Source organism: Nylanderia fulva, unplaced genomic scaffold (genome assembly GCF_048542155.1).
Source record: "Nylanderia fulva isolate GAGA-0341 unplaced genomic scaffold, ASM4854215v1 Scaffold1229, whole genome shotgun sequence".
NCBI lineage: Eukaryota > Metazoa > Arthropoda > Insecta > Hymenoptera > Formicidae > Nylanderia > Nylanderia fulva.
Genome location: NW_028189442.1, coordinates 8,909 through 18,996, shown reverse-complemented (window position 1 = coordinate 18,996; position 10,088 = coordinate 8,909). Strand labels below are relative to the sequence as shown.

The window sequence follows — 10,088 nt, the reverse complement described above, 5'->3', positions numbered from 1 at the left end:
TCACGTATTCCGGGGCACCCTTCGGAAAAGAACCGGGTCACATTTTTCTCCCTTTCAGCTTTCAGTTTCTACACACACTTTCCTTTTACAATCTCTCATCATGTGTCCTACACATCCACATTTTTGGCACAGTCTTTCCTTTCGGTGCATTGCCGCATCATGTGCCCAAATGCGAAGCACTTGTGGCACCTCAGCACACTGAAAACCTTTCACCCTAAAAGGCCTTCCAATGCACAAACACTTGTCCGTCACTACAGACACATTTCTTATTGCACTCGTAACTTCAATATCACATTTCCGCAGGTTTGCATCTTTCTTCGCATTCCTACTCCCCAACACGCACACGTTCCATAAATACTCTCTCATCCACTCGCCTTTCAAGCTCCTCTCATACATTTCTCTCATTAACACTTCACTCGCCGATTCATTCGGCACACGTACAAGAGGGATCTTTGGGCCTATTTTGCGAGGCACTCAACCTTTAGGCCAGCATTCTTAAACTGACCACACTCTCTTAATTCTTTTAAACTCACTCTCGCTCATCGTCTCAATCGCTCACCTCCCATTCCTCACTTTCCTCACCGCTTTCACACGCACATTCAGTGACTTGCTCACATGCTTCTCATTCTCCCCTTTTACTTCCTCACTGTCACATTCGCACTTGCATCATCCCTCTCACTATTACGCATAACTCTTCTCTTTCGTTTTCACTTGTTTTCACATTCACTTCCTGTACCTTTTCAATCACGCTCTTTCAACATTTTCGCACTCACGCTCGCATAGCTCATTCCACTTCCCCGTGGGCTAATCCCGACTCGCTCGATGCATACACTCATCCAGTTTTCCCCTGTATTCTCCCCATTTTTGCCCAACATTTTCATCATCTGTTCCTCATTTCCTCCACAATGTCCATTTTTTTTCTCACTCCCCACTCTTTGAAATTTTGTTCGTCTCCGTAAACAGGGAAATTTTCGGAGTCTCGCACCAATTACTCTCATACCGCTATCTCACTCACTTCTCCACGCTCTTCATGCTCTCCCTCATTCATTCATCAAGAACCGAAAGTTAGAGGTTCGAAGGCGATCAGATACCGCCTAGTTCTAACCATAAACGATGCCAGCTAGCGATCCGCCGAAGTTCCTCCGATGACTCGGGCGGGCAGCTTCCGGGCAACCAACGCTTTTCGGGTTCCGGGGGGACGTATGGTTGCAAACGCTGAACCTTCAAGGAATTTACGGAATGGGCACCACCCAGGCGTGAGCCTTGCGCTTAATTTGACTCAACACGGGAAAACCTCACCCAGCCCAGACACCGGAAGGATTGACAATTGATAGCTCTTTCTTGATTCGGTGGGTGGTGGTGCATGGCCTTCTTAGTTGGTGGGGCGATTTGTCTGGTTAATTCCGATAACGAACGAGACTCTAGCCTGCTAAATAGGCGTACCTTAGGTATCGCAGGGCCCCCCGGCTTCGGCTGGCGGTTTTACTACCAACGTACAAACAAATCTTCTTAGAGGGACAGGCGGCTTCTAGCCGCACGAGATTGAGCAAAAACAGGTCGTGATGCCCCTTAAAATGTTCTGGCCGCACGCGCGCTACACTGAAGGAACACGTGTGGTTCCCCGGCCGAAAGGCCCGGGTAACCCGCTGAACCTCCTTTGTGCTAGGGATTGGGGCTTGCAATTGTTCCCCTGAACGAGGAATTCCCAGTAAGCGCGAGTCATAAGCTCGCGTTGATTACGTCCTGCCCTTTGTACACACCGCCCGTCGCTACTACCGATTGAATTTTTTAGTGAGGTCTTCGGACTGGTGCGCGCAATGTCTCGGCAAATTTCCGAGTTGCCGGGAAGATGACCAACTTGATCATTTTTGAGGAAGTAAAAGTCGAACAAGTTTCCGTAGGTAACCTGCGGAAGGATCATTAACGTTCCGGAGGTCCCCGCTCTGCGTCGAGAGTCCTCTCTTTTGGGAGAGACCGCCCCCTCGCAGCAGTCGGCGACTGAATGGACGCGCTGAAAAGGCCTCTCAGAGAAAAAGAAAATAACGGATTTGACGGAATTTGTTGTTGTGTTTTGATATAACGACGGGCGCCGTCGCGCCTCTCTGACCCCAAAATAGTCGGCAAGCAGAGCACGCGCCCGGGGGTGTTCGACGACGATTTGGAGCGAGACCTTCGCGATCACGCTCGTGTGTGTGCATTCTCCGCCACACACACACACAAGCGTCGATTCGGCGTTGAGCCGAACCGGGGGTAACCTATGCCGGCGCACGCGTGTGTGCAGCACCCCCGACGTTCGTCCCACCGCGCCCTCCCCCTTGTCGCGGGGGACGGTCAGCGTGCCGAGAACACACGGTGTGCGACCCGCGATGCCGAGCGAGGGACCCCCATATATTATTTAATATATATATATAACACAGAGAAGGATCGATGATATTTCGACCAATCTGTCAAATGTGTCGGTCCGACGGTTTCTTCAAAGAGCTTCCGCCCCGGTNGCCAACTGAAAAACTTGTGGTCCGACGGTTTTTTCAAAAGCTTCCCCCCCGGCTCTCCGTTGGGGAGAAAAACGCCCCGAACGAGAAACACAAAACTCTATCTTTGTGCCGTAGTTTTTCCCTGGCGGGAGGGGGGCGGTCCGGGGGGCCTTGGACGGCGGGACGGTGTCGAAGGGGCCCCCACGATTTTATTCTCTTTTTCCCGCCAAAAGGAAGAGACCCGAGGGTTTTTGAACAAAAGGGCTTTTCTTCGCAAAACGCAAAAATTTCGAACGATTACCCTGAACGGGGATATTTGGGGGTCGTGGGTCGATGAAGAAACGAGTAATTGCGCGCAATTTGTAAAATGCAGGCACTAAACATCAAATTTTCGAACGCCATTGCGGCCCAAAGGATACAACCCCCGGGCCCCCGCCTGGTTTGAGGGTCGTTTTAGTACCCTAAAGCTTGCGTCGAAAAGCGCCACCCCGACGCGGGGGGGGCCCAGAGAATGGCGCGCGCGTGCTGTCCCCGTGCAAACGTTAAATGGGGTAGACATGTTGGACGTTCCCCCGAGGTGTCTGGCCGGCCGCCCGGCCGCGGTGCAATCCTGGTCGTCTGAAATGACAACCGAAATAAATAATGGGAGGAAAAGGGGCACAGGTGAAAAAAGTTGGCGAACGCCCCCAGAAAAGTGCGCGAATTAAAGGGGGGGTGTTTGTGTATCCAAGTGGGTGTGTGTAGCGGACGGGGGAAAATGGGAGAGAGAAGAGCGCGCGAAAAAGGAGCAACAAAGGGCCCAAAAAAAAAAGGGTCAGGACGGGAATGGCCCCGTTTCCCCTAGACGGCCGGGTGCGTCGTTTTTCCCGAAAAAAGGGAGGTTGTCTCAAGCCTCCTCTGTCACACAAAACGACCGATGCTTCGACTCGTGCCCGTCTTTTGGTCCCATAGCGCTCGGCCCCTCTTATGCCCAGGGGCGCCCTTGCCCGCAAAATAAAAGGGATTAAAGAGAAATATCGGCGCGTCGTCGCCCGGGGAGAAAACTTCGTAAATTTTTTTCCCCTTACGGAGAAGGGTTTTTAATGCAAACCCACGCGTGTCCCAGTCCACGAAATTTTCGAAAGCGAAAAAAAAGGGGGGCCGGCGCGCCGCGTCGGGTATGTCGAAGGGATTCCCCCCCAAATTCCGTAAAAAAAAAAGAAAAGGGGAGACCCGGAAAAAAATTTTCGAACCCCGCGATTATATTGTCCCCCTTACCCCAACGAGTGGTGTGGGTTTTTAGCCCCCCGGGGGGCGTTTTGGCTTTCTCGCGTTTTGTGTCCCGGGTTGCTGTGCCCCTGGGTTCGCCGCTCTCTCTTTTCCCTTTTAATAATAATTATAGGGGGAAGGACGACGTAGGGGGACGGGAGGGGAGGAAAAAAGGGCCCCAAAAAACCAAAAAAAACTCACTATGCGAGCCCCTAAGACCCAGGCGAGTTTACCCGCTAAATTTTAAGCAATTTTTTAAGGGGAAAAGGGGAAAAGAAAATTTAACCCCGGAATTTTCCTTAGTAGCGGGGGAGGAACGGGAAAAAGGCCCGCCCCCGAACCCCGGGGTTTCCCGGGCCGGGGGGAAAAAGGGGGGGTTTTTTTGGGAGGGGACCCGCTTATCCCGAGGTCCCGGGCCGTCGGCCCAAGCCCAATTTTTAAAAAAGGGCATTTAAACCCGAGGGGTTTTCCCAAGGCCTGTGGGAAACCGGGGCGCGTTCGGGAAAAATTCTTCCTTAGAGTCGGGTTGCTTGAGAGTGAAAGCTCAAAGGGGTGGAAAACCCTTCCCATCTAAGGTTTAAAAAACAAACCACGAGACCGAAAAGGGGAAACAAGTCCCGTGAGGGAAAGTTAAAAAGAACTTTGAAGAGGGGGGAGTTAAAGGGGATTTAACGTGAAACCTTTCAGGGGTAAATGGCCCCCAAAAAACCAAAAAAATTCGAAAGGGGAGATTAACGTCAGCGGCGTTTGGCTTTCGGGTGGGCGGCGTTTTTGTCCCCGGAAGCCCTTGGCGGTCGCGGCGGGCACGTCCCGTGCGCCGTTTTGTCCGGCGCCCCGTCGTCTTTGCACTTCTCCCCAAGAAAAAAAGTGCGCCCCCGTGGGTGCGGTTTTTCTTAGGGCCCGGGTGGGGTTTTGTCGTCGCGTCCCCGGGTTTTAAAACGGCACGCGAAAAACCCTCGGTCCCCCGGGCCCGGTTTGTGGGCCCGGTACCCCGAAAGGGGTTTTTCAGGCCCCCGCCTTTTCCCACGGTGGGCCCGGACCGTCGCAATCGCGCGCCACGGTACTGGGTTACGGATTCGGGCCGCCCCCGATCCTGGCCCGCTGGGGTTTTCAGAAAGGGTACACCTTCGAAAGGCCTGCAAACGTCCCCCCGGGTCTCGGGGGAAAGACCGATCCGGTCGGCGACGCACTGGTTTTGGGGAGTACTCTTAGGACCCGTTTGAAACACGGCCCAAAGGAGTCAAAACTTTTCCCCGCGAGTAAATTGGGAAATTGGGCGCGGGACCTAAAAGGCTTAATGAAAGAAAAGGGTTTGGCCCCGGGCCCGGGTGGGCCCCTAGGGAGGTGGGCCCGGTCGCGATGGGGCCCTCCATCCCGGGGCGTTTTTTCTCTTTTGCGGAAGGGGCGCACCAGAGCGTCCCACGTTGGGACCCGAAAGATGGGGGGAACATGCCTGGTCGGGAAACAAAAGGCAGGGGAAACCCTGAGGGGGGGGGCCCCGTTAGCGTTTCCTGACGTGCAAATCAAATTTGGGGAATGGGTATAGGGGGGGGAAAGACAAAATCAAACCTTTTCTAGTAGGCTGGTTCCCTCCGAAGTTTCCCTCAGGATAGTGGAAATCGGCCTTTCCCGCAGGGAAAACCGCGGGGCGAGTCTTTTTTGGTAAAGCGAAGGTTTAGGGGCCCTTTGGGGGCCCGGAAAACGCCTTCAACCTTTTCTAAAATTTAAAGGGGTAAAAATCTATGGTTTTTTTTAAATTATAAAAGCCAAGAGCATCTTGGGATCAGATTTCCCAAAATTTGGGCCATTTTTGGGTTTAAGCAGAACGGGGCCTGGGGGGGAGGAAACCAAACGCAGAGTTAAGGCGCCCAACTCGAGGGTAGGGAAAAAACCACCATAAAAGGCTTTTGGTTTGGGTTTTAAGAACCCAGGACGGGGGCCCAATGGAAGGGGGGAAACCCGCTAAGGATTTGGTTGAAAACAAACTCCCCCTGCCGAAAGAAAACTAGCCCTGAAAAATGGATGGCGCTGAAGCGTCGGGGCCTAAAACCTTGGGTAAGCAAAAAGTGGGGGGTAAAAAACGGGAGGGGGGGGGCGGGGGGTTATTTCTTTTTCTCCGTCGTCCGAACCCCCTGACGGGTAGGAGGGTCGGGGGGTGAGCGCGAAGGGTTGGGCGCGAGCCTCCCTGGGGGCCCCCGTGGGTTTGCAGATCTTGGTGGTAGTAGAAATTTATTCCACCCGGGAGGGCCCTGGAGGATGACTTTAAAAACCCGGGGTTTGTGTGAACAGCCGTTTGAAACACGGGGTCGGGTCGACCCAAAGGGCCCTAGGAGAAATCCTATGTAAAAGGGGGCGACAAAAAACTCGAGTGTCGAGAAAAAATAATAAATATTATACGAAAAAACCCACACGCCCGTCGGGCAAAAGGGAACCCGGTTCCTTTTCCCGGAACCCGGCAGGGGGAAACCGTTTAAAAATGGGGGCCCCCCGAAAGGGAAGTGTTCGTCGGGGAAACCCCCAAAATAAACCGGGAAAGACCCGTGGGGAGACCCGGGAAGAGTTTTTTTTTCTGTAAAGCGTTTGAGGTCCCGGGAAAACCTCTAGCAGGGAGTATTTTTTGGGGAACGCGAAGAGCACCGCATTTTGCGGGGGGTTTTCCGGATTTTCCCCCGGGGCCCCTTGAAAATCCAGGGGGAGGGCCACGTTGAGGTTTTGGTCGCCCCGGGGGTTGGGGTTACCCAAATCCGCGCGGGTTTCCCCAAAGGGTTTTTAAAGAGCCTTTTTAGTGTTTAGAAAAATGTAGGAAAAAGGGGAAGTGGGCCCCCCAAAATTTGGGAAATCCGTAACTTGGGAAGGGGGGGGGGGAATTGGTCTGAGGGCGGGGCGGTGGGCTTGGTGGGGAGGGGGAAAGGGATGGGGGTCCGGGAAGGGGCCCCGGGTGGGGGGTTGAAGGGTTTGGGCCCGGTTCTCGCCCCGGCCCCGGGACCCGAGCTCGGGTCCCGTGCCTTGGCCCCCGCGGATTTTTCCTTGCGGCGGGTTTCCCTTTGACGGCGCAAAGCCGTCGGGGTTTCTCCTCTTCCCCCCGCCTTTCACGCTCAGTCAAAAACGGGGCCCCGGCCCTGGGGGAATTTCCGACTTTTTAAAATTTAAAAACCCAAAGCATTGGGGGGGGCCCCTGGGGGTTTTGTTGTTTTGGACGAAAATGTGATTTTTGCCCAGTGCTCTGAATGTCAACGTGAAGAAATTTAAAAGGCAAGCGCGGGAAAAACACCCGGGGTCTCTGGGGACTTTCTAAAAACCCCCGTCCCCCGGGCCCGGAAACCCCCCTTTGGGCCTGTCAAAGATGCCCGAGGGTGAAAAATCTTTTTCCCAAAACTTTGTGGAATTTGTCTTTTAAAAAGGATCCTATCCCTGAGGGGGTCGGAAATCCGTCGGACCGGGCCCGATCGGAAATTCCCCCCCTTTCTCAAGGTTTTTTTACCGTTCTGGTTGTGGGGGATTGGGGAGGGGATCGTTCTGCCGGGGCGGGGGCCGGGGGACAAAGGGAGATTGAACAAAAGCGCACGAAGAATCGCAGGAAAAGGGGGTTTAAAAATTTGGGCGAAAAATCGGGCCCAAATCCGGGCGAAGTGCCGTCCTTAGGAAATCCTGTTACCTCTGAAAGGGGGTTTTTGGGTCTATGGCCCCCAAAGAGCAAGGTAATATTCGCCACAGGAATGGCCCCCGGGGGCAGCCCCCCCCCCCGGGGGCCCTTCGGGGTTGAATCCCTCCAAACTTGCGTAGGGCCCCGGGGCGCACCCCGCACCCGTCCCCCGCCCCCCAAAGGGGAACCCCCACGCAAGTCCGTCATTTTCTCCATCCGCCCCGCGGGGGGGCCCTCCATAAGGGGAAGCCAGCTAGTAAGGAATTGACAGCGACGGCCTTCGCCCCACCGAGTCCCCCTTTTCGGGGGATACGCGACAAACAGGACTTCTTGTTTTTTCTTTTAGAGGGTTTGCAAAATGCATACCCCCTCTTTCTCTTCGACCCCTTGCTCTTTCGTTTTAATGGGGGGACAGTGCTTTTTTCCCAAAACCCGCGTTGCGGGGGGGCGCCTTGTTTGGGGCCCCGAGGAAAAAAAGAATGCTAGCCTTTTCTCGATACCCAAAGACGTGCCCCTTCCCCCCGTAGAGCATCTTTGCCGTCCCAGAAAGGGGAGTACGGGCCTCGTAGGAGGGAAAACCCCGCATCTGCTCAAAGAGTGATTGTATTTGGGCCCCAAGCCTCTGAGAACTTTTTTCAGAGGGAGGTAAATGTGCGTTTTTTGATCTTTCCGTACTGGGCCCCCCAAGGCCGCAGGAATGGGGGCGGCTGGGGTTTCCCAACCCCGCCACCCTATACCCCTATCACCCACAATCGCCCCGGACGCGTTGGATTTTTGGCAGAAGCTCTAAACCTCACTGGGGTAAGGCTCTGTGCCGTTCCCTTGATGGTTTTTCGAAAACCCCTTTTGGGGGAAAATTTTTTTGGGTTAAAAAAACAAAAAAAAAAAAAAAAAGGCCTAAAAAACCGAATAAAAAAGGGGTTCCCCCCCGGCCCCCCCCCAAAAAAAAAAAAAAAAAAAAAAAAAAAAAAATGGGGGGGGGGGCCCCAAAAAAGCCTTTCCCAACCGCGGCCTTTGGTCTTTTTTCCCCCAACTGAATGGGGCCTTTTTTACGCGGTAACTTTGATAGAAATTTTGGGTTGTAGTGGGTTTTTGGAAACGTACTTTGTGGACCCAAGCCCACGAAATTTTCCCGGAAATCTCCCCCCGCCAAAACAAGCCACAGGGACCATCTCCTTCTAGATTTCCCACTTCACCCTGGTTGGCCCCTTTATAGTGTTTTCGGGGACGGACCAGTGCGACCCCGTCAAGGTCCCCCCGCACCTCTCGCCCCGCTAAACCCAAGAAAAAGCACTCGCACGCAGCCCCGGGGCCCCATCCGGGGAACCCGGGACATGGGAAATTCATTTTTAGCTTTTTTAAAATTTACTGCCGGGTTGGGGGGGGGCAAACGGATTGACAACCGGGGACCCCCCCCCAAAAAACCCCCGGTCTTTTTTGGCCCCCACAACTAAACCAGCCCCGTAGGGGGCTAGGCCAAAGCCTTGGGGGCGAAACTTCGCTTTTACCCCTTCGCTTAGTCGACAACTACCAAAATCTAAATTTTAAAAAGTAGGCCTTTTCCCGGACCCACCCCGGAGGGGTGGAGGGAAAACTTGGACGTGGAGGCTGAAGGCCCCTCATAAGGACTGGGGTTGGGAAATCACAAAAAAACCCCACTCTTTCAAAGTCCCCATCGGGCGGCCGTGTTGCTTTGAGGCCGAGAGGGGGCCCAATTTATCCCTTTAAACAGTCCTTTCATCCGTGTTTGGGACCCCCGGGAAAGGCGCGGTCGTTTCTGCATGGGGGCCGTGGTCGATCGGCCCGAAAGCTTTCGAAGGGTTTTTTGCGCACTTTTGCTATTCATAGCCCTCTCGATGAGCTGGGGCTCCCTGGGATTTTAGAAAAGTACGAAAGGGGGCGTCTATTGAATGCGTGCCCGAGTTGCGGGGGGTAGCGCTAAGGAAGTTTTGGGCCCAATCAAGATCGGCCGTGGGGGGTGAGACAGGGTGCCCCTTTTGTCCCCCCTGCTTTTCCTTTGGGTCGTAATAGGCTAGGATTTCCCCGGGGAGGACGTTGGCTTTTCGGTTGGGTGGCCGGCTTTCAATCCCGGGGCTACGGGGACGACATTGGGCCCCCCGGGGCTTCTACCAGAGATGGGCTGCAGGGAACTTGAAAAAGGCTTAAATGACCCCCTTATGCGAAAGGGGGCTCGAGATAAAAGCGAGAAGCCCGGGAAAGGTGCGGTCCATGGTGGGGTCCGGCAGAGAAAAAAAGGGGGAAGGTGGAAAACCACCCTTTTTTCCACCGTGGGGGGGGGGATGATCCCGCAAAGACCCCTGGTCGAGGTCGGGACGTTCTGGGTTGCGGGGTACACATTTGCTGGGGAAAAAATGGGCAAGCGACCCAACCAGCGGGCCCCCTCGGAAAATCACGAGGGACCCTCTTAAGCCGCAACACCCCGGATGAGGTTGGGGCGTGACGGGTCCCCTTCCACGGTTTTTACACAGGACAGTGGGTAGGGTTTTCTCGGCCAAAACCCTAAAGGGAAAGGAAATATCATCGTACGCACTGCGGGGCGACGATGGCTGCTTTTTCCCCATGATTTTTCCTGCTGGATACCTGATGCGCCGTTTTACAGAGTGGGGCGGGTTGGGAATGCCTCTATTGGGGGAATTTTTTGAAAAAATTTTTGAAGCAAAAAACCGACTGCAGGGGTTTTTGTGTCGGAAAATTTAATTGCC

The 10,088-nt window shown here is 54.2% G+C and overlaps 1 pseudogene; it reads left to right on the top strand.

Moving 5' to 3' along the window:
- Nucleotides 1-1,194: 1,194 nt before the first annotated feature.
- Nucleotides 1,195-1,915, top strand: LOC146724625 (small subunit ribosomal RNA; annotated as a pseudogene; the record flags this gene model as incomplete).
- Between the last annotated feature and the right edge of the window lie 8,173 nt (nt 1,916-10,088).